This window comes from Equus przewalskii, chromosome X (assembly GCF_037783145.1).
Source record: "Equus przewalskii isolate Varuska chromosome X, EquPr2, whole genome shotgun sequence".
NCBI classification, from domain to species: Eukaryota; Metazoa; Chordata; class Mammalia; order Perissodactyla; family Equidae; genus Equus; species Equus przewalskii.
The window spans coordinates 87562203-87573556 of NC_091863.1; positions in this window are offsets into that span (position 1 = coordinate 87562203).

Genomic DNA, 11354 nt, shown 5'->3' on the forward strand with positions numbered 1-11354 from the left:
ATTTTTTTATGTTTATAATAATCCATTGTATGGATATACCATATTTTGTTTATCCATCTACACATTGACATTTGGGTTGTTTCCACATTTTGGTGATTGTGCATCATGCTGTTATGAACATTCATGTGCAAGTATTTGTCTGAATACCTGTTTTTAATTATTTTTAGTATATCCCTAGGAGTAGATTTGCTTGATCATGTAGTGTTTCTATATTTAACTTATTGAGGAGCTGCCGAACTATTTCCACAGCAGGTGCACCACCTTACATTCCCACCAGCACTGCACAAAGGTTCCAATTTTTCCACATCCTTATCAAAATTTATTTTTCCATTTTTAAATTATAACCATCTCAGTGACTATGAAGTGGCACCTCATTGTGGTTTGGATTTGCATTTCCCTGATGACTAACGATGCTAAACATCATTTTGTGTGCTTGTTGCCCATTTGTATATCTCCTTTAGAGAAATATCTATTCAGATGCTTTACCATTTTTTAATTGGGTTGTTTTTCTTTTTGTTGTTGAGCTGTGAGAGTACTTTATATGTTCTGAATACTATTCCCTTATCAGATATATGATTTCCAATATTTTCTTCTATTCTGAGGGTTATCTTGTTACTTTCTTGATGGTGTCCTTTAAAGTACAAAAGATTTTAATTTTAATTTTGATTTGACCCAAATCCCATTTATCTATTTATCCCTTTCCTTCTTTTGTTTTTGGTGTTATATCTAAAAAACCATTGCCTAATGCAAGGTCATAAAGATTTGCTCTTATGTTTTCTTATAAGAGTTTTATAATTTTAGCTCTTACATTTGAGTCTTTATTTTGAGTTAATTTTTATACATGGTGTGAGGTAAGGGTCTAACTTCATTCTTTTGCACATGGTTATCCAGTTGTTCCGGCACCATTTGTTGAAAAGACTATTCTTTCCCCCATTGAATTGTCTTAGCATCTTTTGAAAAATCAATTGACCATAGATGTATGGGTTTATTTCTGAGCTCTCAATGCCATTCCATTGATCTATATGTGTATCTTTATGCCAGTCACACAGTCTTGATTACTGTAACTTTTCATTAAGTTTTGAAATTGTTGAGTGTTAGTCTTCCAACTTTGTTCTTCTTTTTCGACATTGTTTTGGCTATTCGGGCTCCCTTGTGATTCTATATGAATTTTAGAATCAGCTTTTCACTTCAAGAAAAAAAAAAGGGCAGCTGAGATTTTGATACATTGCATTGAATCTGAACATCACTTTAGGGAATATTATATTTTAACAATATTAAGTCTTCCAACCCATGAACACAGGATGTCTTTCCATTTGTATAGGACTTCTTTAATTTCTTTCAATGATGTCTTGTAGTTTTCACTGTATAAGTCATATGCTTCTTTTGTTTAATTTATTCCTAAGTATTTTCTTCTTTTTTATGCCACTGTAAATGGAATAGTAGCCTTAATTCTATTTTTGAATTAGTCATTGTTCGTGTATAGAAATGCAATTTTATTTTGTATACTGATCTTGTATCCTGCAACTGTACCAAATGCACTTGTTAGCTCTAATAGTTTTTTATTGGATTTATTAGGATTTTCTACATGTAAGGTTATGTCTTCTCCAAATAGAAATAGTTTTACTTCTTCCCTTCCAATCTATTTGCCTAATTGATCAGGCTAGAAATATCAGTACAATATTTAATAGAAATGATGAGAGTGGACATTTTTCCTTGTTCCTAATCTAAGGGGGAAAGTTTCAGTCTTTCACCATTAAGTATTATGTTTACTGTAATTTTTCAATCAAACTGAGAAACTTTCCTTCTATTCCTAGTTGTTGAATGATAAACGTGATAAATGTGATAAACGAAGAGTTGTTGAATATAGTCAAATATTTTTTATGCATCAATCAAGATAATCATGAGGATTTTTTTTCTTCATTCTATTAATTAGGTATATTACATTCATTGATTTTAATATGTTGAACCAGCCTTGCATTCTGATATAAATCTCAATTAATCATGGTGTATAATGCTTTTAATGTACTTTTTAATTTTTTTACTGGTACTTTGTTGAGGATTTTTTGCATCAATATTAATAAGGCATATGGATCTGGAGTTTTCTCGAATATCTTTGTCTGACTTTAGTATCAGCATATTCCTGGCCTCATAGAATGACTTGGGAAGTGTTCTCTCCTCTTCAATTTTTTTGGAAGAGTTTGAGCAGGATTGGTGTAAATTCTTTAAATGTTTCGTAGATTTCACTAGTGAAGCTATCTGGTCTTATGTTTTTATATGTGCTTAATTGGATTTGCTAGTAGTTTTTGGCTTTTGTTTTTAAGATTTTGTGTCTATACTCATAAGGCATATTGGTCTGTAGTTTTCTTTTCTTCTGATGTCTTTCTCTGATTTTGGTATCAAGATTTTGGTATCTGTGGGGTTTTGGACTCATTGAATGAGTTGGGAAGTTTTGCCTCATCTTCCAATTTTTTTGAGAATTTTGTGAATGATTGGTGTTAATTCTTCTTTAAACATTTGGCAGAATTCACAAATTAAGTTATCTGGTCCTGGACTTTTATTTGTGGGAAATCTTTAAATTAATTATTCAGTCTCTTTATTTGTTTTATCTGTTCAGTTTTTCCATTTCTTTTTCTTTTTCTTTTTTTTTGAGGAAGATTAGCCCTGAGCTAACATCTGCTGCCAATCCTCCTCTTTTTGCTGAGGAAGACTGCCCTTGTGCTAACATCTATGCCCATCTTCCTCTATTTTATATGTGGGTCGCCTACCACAGCATGGCTTGCCAAGCAGTGCCATGTCCGCACCCGGGATCCCGACCAGTGAACCCCAGGCCGCCAAAGCGGAACGTGCGCACTTCACTGCTGCACCACTGGGCCGTCCCCTTTCTTTCTTTCTTCTTGGTAGTATGTGTCCTTCTAGAAATCTCTGTATTCCATCTCATGTGTCTAATTTGTCTGCATACAATTGTGCATAATATTTTCTTATAGTCATTTTAATTTCTGCAATGTCAGTAGTAATATCCCCTCTTTTATATCTGATTTTAATAATTTGAGTCTTCCCTCTTTTGTCTTGGTCCATCTAGCTAAAGATTTGTCAATTTTGATAATTTTTTTCAAAGAACCAACTTTTGATTTTGTTGATTGTTTTTTTATTCTACACTTCATTGATTTCCACTCTAACCTTTATATCTTCCTTTCTTCTGCTTGCTTTAGATTTAATTTGTTCTTCTTTGTGTAGGTTTTTAAGGTAGTAAATTAGGTATTAATTTTAGGTCTTTCTGTTCTTTAATATAGACTTTTACAAGTTTCCCTCTAAACAGAGCTTTATCCATACCCCGTAAGTTTTGAAATGTTGTGGTTTTGCTTTTATTCACTTTGAAGTATTTTCTAATTTACCCTGTTATTTCTTTGCTTATCCACTGTTTATTTAGGGAAGTGTTATTTAATTCCATGTATTTGTGAATTTTCCAAATTTCCTGATGCTAATTTTATTCTGATGTGGACAGAGAACAGACTTTGTATGATTTCAGTTCTTTAAAATCTATCAAGACTTTTTTATGGAGTAACATATGGTCTATCCTGGATAATGTTCCATGTGCTCTTTAGAACAATGTGTATTCTCTGTTGGGTGAAGCATTCTGTAGAAGTATATTAGATCTAGTTGATTTGCAGTGTTGTTCAAACCTTCTGTTTTCTTGTTGATCTTCTGCCTAGTTGTTCTATCCATTATTGAAAGTAGAGTATTTGTGTCTTCAGCTATTACTGTTGAATTATCTATTCATCACTTCAATTCTGTGATATTTTGCTTCATTTATTTCGAGACTCATGTTAGATATGTGTATAATACATATATGTATATATACATATATATGTATTTTTGTTATATCTTTTTATATATTTATCCTTTCATCTTTATAGAAAGTCCTTCTTTATCTCTAGTAACAACTTTTATCTTGAAAGTCTATTTTGTTTGATATTAGTATAGCCACTTCATTTCTCTTTTTGTTACTGTTTGCATGGTATATTCTTTCCATCCCTTTGCTTTCAATCTATTCATATCTTTGAATCTAAAATATGTCTCTTATGGACAGCAGATAGATGGACCATGGTTTTTATACCCATTCTGTCAATCTCTTCCTTTTGGTTGTATTGTTTAATCCATTCACATTTAATGTAATTACAGATCATGTAGGATTTCTGACTGCCATCTTGCTATTTGTTTTATATATATTCTGTGGGGTTTTTTTTTTGTTCTTCTATTCCTCATCACTTCTTTCTTTTGTGCTAAATACCATTTTCATTTCATTGTTGTTTTATTTACTCTATTTTTTGGAGTTATTTTCAGATTGTTTTCCCTGTGGATTACAATTAACATCTTGAGTTATAATAATCTAATTCAGAGAAATGGAAACAATTTCGATAGTATGCAACAAGTTTGCTCCTGTATTGCTCCATTATCTATCTCTTCTTTTGTGCTGTTATTGACATACAAATCACATCTTTATACATTAAATGTCCATCCACACAGATTTATAATTATTGCTTTATGCAGCTATCCTTTAAATTAAGAGAAAAAGAGTTATAAACAAAAAATACATTTATACTATCTTTTATATTTACCTATACAGTTACCTGTACTACTGCTCTTTATTTCTTCATGTGGATTCAAGTTACTATCTATCTAATGTCGTTCTTTTTTTTCAGATTGACACCTGAGCTAACATCTGTTGCCAATCTTCTTTTTTTTCTCTTCTTCTCCCCAAAGCCCTCCCAGTACATAGTTATATATTCTAGCTGTGAGTGCCTCTGGTTGTGCTACGTGGGACACTGCCTCAGCATGGCTTGATGAGCAGTGCCATGTCCACGCCAAGGATCTGTACCGGTGAAACCCTGGGCTGCCAAAGTGGAACACATGAACATAACCACTCAGCCATGGGGCCAGCCCCCTAATGTCTTTTCATTTCAGCCTGAAAGACTCCTTTTAGTATTTCTTATATAATAGTCTGCTAATGATGAATTCTCTCAATGATTGTTAATCTGGTGATGTCTTAATTTGTCATTCATTTTTGAAGGATAGTTCTGCCAGAATAAAATACTTGCTTGGTAGTTTTTTTTTCTTTTAGCACTTTGAATATATTATTGCAGTCCTTCTAGCCTTCTGGGTCCCATATGAAAATTGGCTGGTAATATTATGGAGGATCCCTTGTACATGATGTGATGCTTCTGTCTTGCTGCTTTGAAGATTCTCTTTTTGCCTTTGACTTTTGACAGTTTGATTCTAATGTATCTTGTTGAAATTCTCTTTGAGTTATTTCTACTTAAAGTTCATTGAGTTCTTTGGATGTGCAGATTAATGTATTTCATCAACTTTTGGTATTTTTTGGCCATTATTTCTTCAGATATTCTTTCTGCTCTTTCGTCTCTCTCTTTTCCTTCTTGGACTCCCATTATTAGGTATGTTCGTTCACTCAATGGTGCCCTATAGTTCTCAGAGGTTCTGTTCATTTTTCTTCATTCTTTTTTCTTTCTATTCCTCAGACTGGATAATCTCATTTGACCAATCTTCAAGTTTGCTGATTCTTTCTTCTGCCAGTTCAGATGTATTGTTGAGTCCTTCTAGTGAATTTTTCATTTCAATTTTTGTACTTTTCAATTCCAGAATTTCTCTGTGGTTCTTTTTTATAATTTCTATCTCTGTATTGACATTCACTATTTAGTGAGGAATAATTCTTATATTTTTCTTTAGTCCTTTAAACATAATTTCGTTTAGTTTTTTGAACAATAACATAGCTGATTTAGAGTCTTTGTCTAGTAATTCCAAAGTCAAGGCTTCCTCAGGGACAGTTTCTGTTGACTACTTCTTTTCCCATGTATGGGCCATACTTTCTTGCTTCTTTGCATGTCTTATATTTTTTAATTGAAAATTTGACATTTAAAATAATAATGTGACAACTTTGGATATCAGATGCCCCTCCCATAAGGGTTTGTTGTTGTAGCTATTTGTTGTTGTTGCTTATTTGTTTGATGATCTTTCTGTACTAATTCTGTAAAAATCATTATTCTTTGTCATTTGTGGCCACTAAAGTCTCTGCTCACATTAGTGTCCAGATAATTGCTTCGCTGAGATTTCTTTAAACGCCTGGAGCCAATAAATCTCCCAGTCATTGCCAAGTGACTCTATGGGCTCATTGGGGCACATCTTCAACACTCAGCCAGGCAGTTTACAACTCTCCTTTAGCCTTCACTTCCTGCTTACACAGAAGTCTAAAAGTTAGGCAGTGGTGAGAGCTTTGGGTCTTCTCAGGTCTCTGATGCACATGTGCACAGCCCTTGGCATGCTCACATCGCTACACCTGTTCTTTTCCTTCTAAGTTCACAAAAATATTTCAGATTTTTCCAAAACCTCCTGTGGACATCTCATTCCCCAGATTTTCCTTTTAAGATTTTTACTGAGCCTATTGTTTACCCCAACTGTTATGCACAGCCTCAGGCAGCTGCGATATTAAACAACTAATACTGATTGGTATTAATACAATACAATATTAATACAAACACCCCCAGGGAAAAGTTTGTTCACACTGGCAGAGCTCTGTGTTAGGTCAAATGAACACAAGCCCTGTGAGTGGGTCCATCCTGGGAATCCCCAAACAGGTCAATAATGGCAGCTGTTTGTAAATGAGGCTTTGAAGGAGCTCCTACCCTGTTCTGCTCCCTCCAGTGGCTGCCAGGTGGTAGGTTTTCACAATGATTAAGGGATATTAGTTTTCTAGGCTAGCAAATAGCTGGGGAGGGTCAGATGGGAATAGGTCAAGTTAAAACACCAGGAAGGTCACTGTTCTTACCGAGATTCAAATGTTTTTCTTGCGTAAATACTCCCAGGATTTCTGCAAGATTTTGGTTAATTTCCAGAGTTCTGAAAAAGTTGATTCTAACAATTTTGTCAGTATTCTCCTTGCTTTTATGAGGGAGAGAATTTTCAGAGGTTCTTATATTCCCACTGATGTCTTCAAATATCTTTTCAATACTTATAAATAAGAAAAATAGTTTATAAATTTACCCATATAGTTTCCATTTTCAGTGCACTTCATTCTTTTCTGTAGGTCTATATTTCCATCTTGTTTCATTTTCCATGCATGAGAAATTTTCTTTCTTGAAGAGCAGTCTGTTGGTGATGAATTCCTTCAGTTGTTATATATGTAAAAAGTCTTTATTTTACCTTCAATTTTGAGAGCTCTTTTCACTGGGTATAGCATTCTAGGCAGACTTTTTTTTTTCATCCTACTATTACTTTAAAGAAATTGTTCCAGTGTTTTCTCAGTTGCACAATTTCCGATGAGAAAGCTACTGTCACCTTTATCTTTTTTCCTCCGTATATAATGTGGTCATGATGTGTTCGAGTATTGTTTCTTCATGTTTTTTGTATTTGGTATTTATTAAACCTCTTGGACATGTAGATTTGTACTTTTCATCAAATTTGGAAAATTTTTGTCAATTATTTCTTAAAATATTTTTTCTGCCCTTCCTCGTCTCCTGCATGGCCTCCACACGTATACTAGGACACTTGAAGTTGTTCCACATTTCACTAATTCTATGTTAATTTTTGTTACTTCTTTTTTTCTTTGTGTTTCATACTGAATTGAGTATATTGATATGACTTTAAGTTAAACAGTCTTTTCTTTTTCAATGTCTTATTTGCCATTAATCCCACCCAGTATATTTTTTCATCTCCAAAATTGTAGTTTTCATTTCTAGCAGTTCCATTTGTGTCGTTTATATATCTTCCCTTTTTCTACTTAACTTTTTAATATATGTTATAATATAACTATAATAACTGTTTTAATGACCTTGTCTACTAATTTTATCATCTGTGTCATTTCTGGATAAGTTTCCATTGATTTTTCTCTTAATTATTGGTTGTCTTTTTCTGTTTCTTTGCATGCCTAGTAATTTTTTTATTTGATGCCAGACATTGTGATTTTATCTTGTTGGATGTAGGATATTTTGTAATCATATAAATATTCTTTAGTTTTTTTCTGGAACACAATTAAATTATTTGGAAGCTGTTGGTTCCTTTCAGATGTTGCTTGTAAGGTTTGTCAGGGAAGTCTGGAGCAGTGCTCAGTTTAGGACTAATTTTCCCCAATACTGAGGCAAGACCCTTCTGAGTACTCTATCCAATGTCCCGTGAATCTTGAGATTTTCCATTCTGGCTGGTAGGAGAATGTCCTATTTCTGAGCCTGTGTGAGTGCCAACCACTGTTACCTTTAATCCTTTCAGGTGGTTCTTTCTATAGCCTCAGATAATTTTCTCACATACATGAAATGATCAGTATTATGCTGAATTCTCAAGGAGGACCCTCTATAGATCTATGGAGTTCTCTGTCTATGAAATTCCCTTTTCTATGATACTCTAGCCAGTGAATTCCAGCCCCGTTTGCCTCCTTGGACTTAGAAGTCCATCTCTTTAACTCAAGGAATTGGCTTGGATTCCCTGACTCTGCACCATGACCTGAAATTGCTCTCAAGCCAGTAAGACAAGACAGTTGTAGGGCTTACCAAGTTTGTTTCTCACCTCTTAGGAATCACTCTCCTTTATTATTTGATGTCTAGTGTCTTGAAAGCCCTTGTTTCATATTTTGAGATTTTTTTTGGTTGTTCAGTTAGGAGGGTAAATCTGATCTATCTTGGTCAGAGGTGGAAGTCTTATATTTTATTGCTTACAATGACTTGGTGCCAGCACAGGGTATATATTTGTTACAACAGTAGGTCAAAATCATTCCAGAGTTATTTGTTTACTATGTGGCACATAGGGCTTTCAATGTGGTGTCATCTGATGTGTCTCTTGTAATATGAATATTTGTATTAGAATAGCCTAGTCTTTTGTTTCAGTTGTGATTTAGCAATTGGGGTTTCAGATGAGATATTTTTCTCATTAATTCTAGCAATACAGGGTTTTACTTTATCATAAGTGGGAAAAGTAGAAAAAATTGTTTTAGTCTCTGAATCCACAAAGTGAAATATTGTGAGCACCACTGGTGTAATGAAGACATTTCTTGATGTGGGTGGAGAGTACCAAAACAGGGAGGGAGAGAAGAAAACACTATTTTCAAATCCTATATGGCAACTGTCATTTTTCATGGAGTATCATGGGTCATAAAACTCTAGACTAAGAAGAAATCTTTCCAATCATTTCATCCTTTTCACCTACCAGACCACCTATCATGACTTTAATAGATAAGCTAGACGATTAAAATAACTTCTCCAAGGGAGAGAAGTGGATAAATAGAGAAGTAGTTGGAAGGGTGGTGGGGCCTGCTCTACACCATGTCTAAGATCCCTTGTAATTCTAAACTCAATTCCAAAATATCAGCTTTACACAAAGGGAGAGTCAACTATAGTTTTCTAAGGTGTTAAGGGACTAAACTAGAACCTTGACAACTAAAATGTTGACCAAGTATTACTGTCACATCCCCACAAAAAGACATGGTAGTCTTGCAAAAATGGTTTTTTGCAGTATCTATACCTTACATGGGTTTTATCTACTGTGTGATTAATGTGATAATGTTTAGCTTTAATTCTGAGCACTGTCTAAGCACCACCATCAATACTGCCTATCTTCCTGTAATGAGCATAGTCTTAATATAAAGAGGAAAAAAGTAAAACAGCAATGTCAGATATATGGTTTTTAAACTGCTTCTGAGAAAGTTAAAATGAAACAATAACAAAAATCTGAGCATGGATATATTTAACATGGCCTTCATGCATTCAATTCTCTGAAAATGATGCAAAAATGTAGAAAATCTTCTTGGGGGTTACAAGTGTGGAAATATAGAATAAACTGTAAGCTTCACATTTTTCTATAGACACTTAGATATCTGCTTTCCATTTCAATATTTCTTTGCGCCTTTTGTTGTTGAAATGCTAATTCAGATTACTGCCAGTGAAATAGAAGAATTTATAATGGATATTCTGAGATTGAAAAGTCAAGAAGGGGATTGCTTCTAGTTCAGTTCTATAGACCCAAATGTTTAATATTAAGCTAACTCATGGTCTTCTCCTAAATTCTCAGGACTTTTTCTAAGTTTCCCCCATTTATGTAGCACAGCACAGATATTGCTGAAAAATTCCAATGTAGCATGCAACACTGGTTCCTAATTGCTTTAGCATTTATCATGCACAAGAGACAGAAGGGAAATTGTCTCATTTTGTACAGCTTGGTTGCATTTCTTATCTCTGAAGTACACTTAAGCAGCAAACTGGGACTTAAGGTGGCTGCCTGAAAACCAGCATCCATTAACGTGCATGTCTTGGAGGGAAAATGAATTGCTTTTTCTAAAACAGAATACAGTTCAACCTCATTCTGTGCATTAATTTTGCATAATTTCTCTTTTGCACATTTTATAAATTAGGGGATGTGATCTGGCTTACCCACACAAATTTTCATACTCACATTTTCCAGGTTCTGCCTTTGGGCAGTTTTATTTTCAAAACATTAAAAAAAGCATTTTGGTGCATTTCTAAGATGCCCTTTGGGGTCAATTAGCACCTAGTAATATTTTTCTAAGCAGTCACTGGAGGTGCTTAACTAGTGTGTACTTAGGCATGTTGTACCTGAAAAAATCTTCTGAGTAGGTTTTATGCTTTAAAGAAACAGAACCCCTTCACATTCTATAGTAAGCATGTGGTTATTCTGTATGAGACTAGGGGAGTGGAGAAGCTGAAGTTCTGTGCATGCACTCTTCAACGTAAATCTTTCCAGCTAGTGAGTTCTGCTGATTGTCAAAGCAACCACACTGACTATGCCTACTGTTCCAGGAATTCAAGTCCCATTAAGATGTGAATCACCAAATGAGTATACAAAGATCATGTAGACTGATAAGCACAGATATGCATGTCTGTCTTTCAGGGATTGAGATGAATAAAATATGTTTGGGTTATGCCATGACAAAGATTGCCTCCCTTGAAGTGGGGATAAGCATATATATGTATAGGGGCCGGCTCCGTGACCGGGTGGTTAAGTTCGCGTGCTCCGCTGCAGCGGCCCAGGGTTCAGATCTTGGGCATGGACATGGAACCGCTCGTCAGGCCACGCTGAGGCGGCGTCCCACATCCCACAACTAGAAGGACCTGCAACTAAGGTATGCAACTGTGTACGGGGGTTTTGGGGAGATAAAGCAGGAAAAAAAAAAAGATTGGCAACAGTTGTTAGCCCAGGTGCCAATCTTAAAAAAAAAACAGAATATATATGTATACGTGCACATACATTTTATTTACACAGACTCTAAGATGGTCTCTATTGTGGACAGTTTGTAATAATAAAGGCAATCTAATTACACCTTCTCATTGTGATATTGTTTG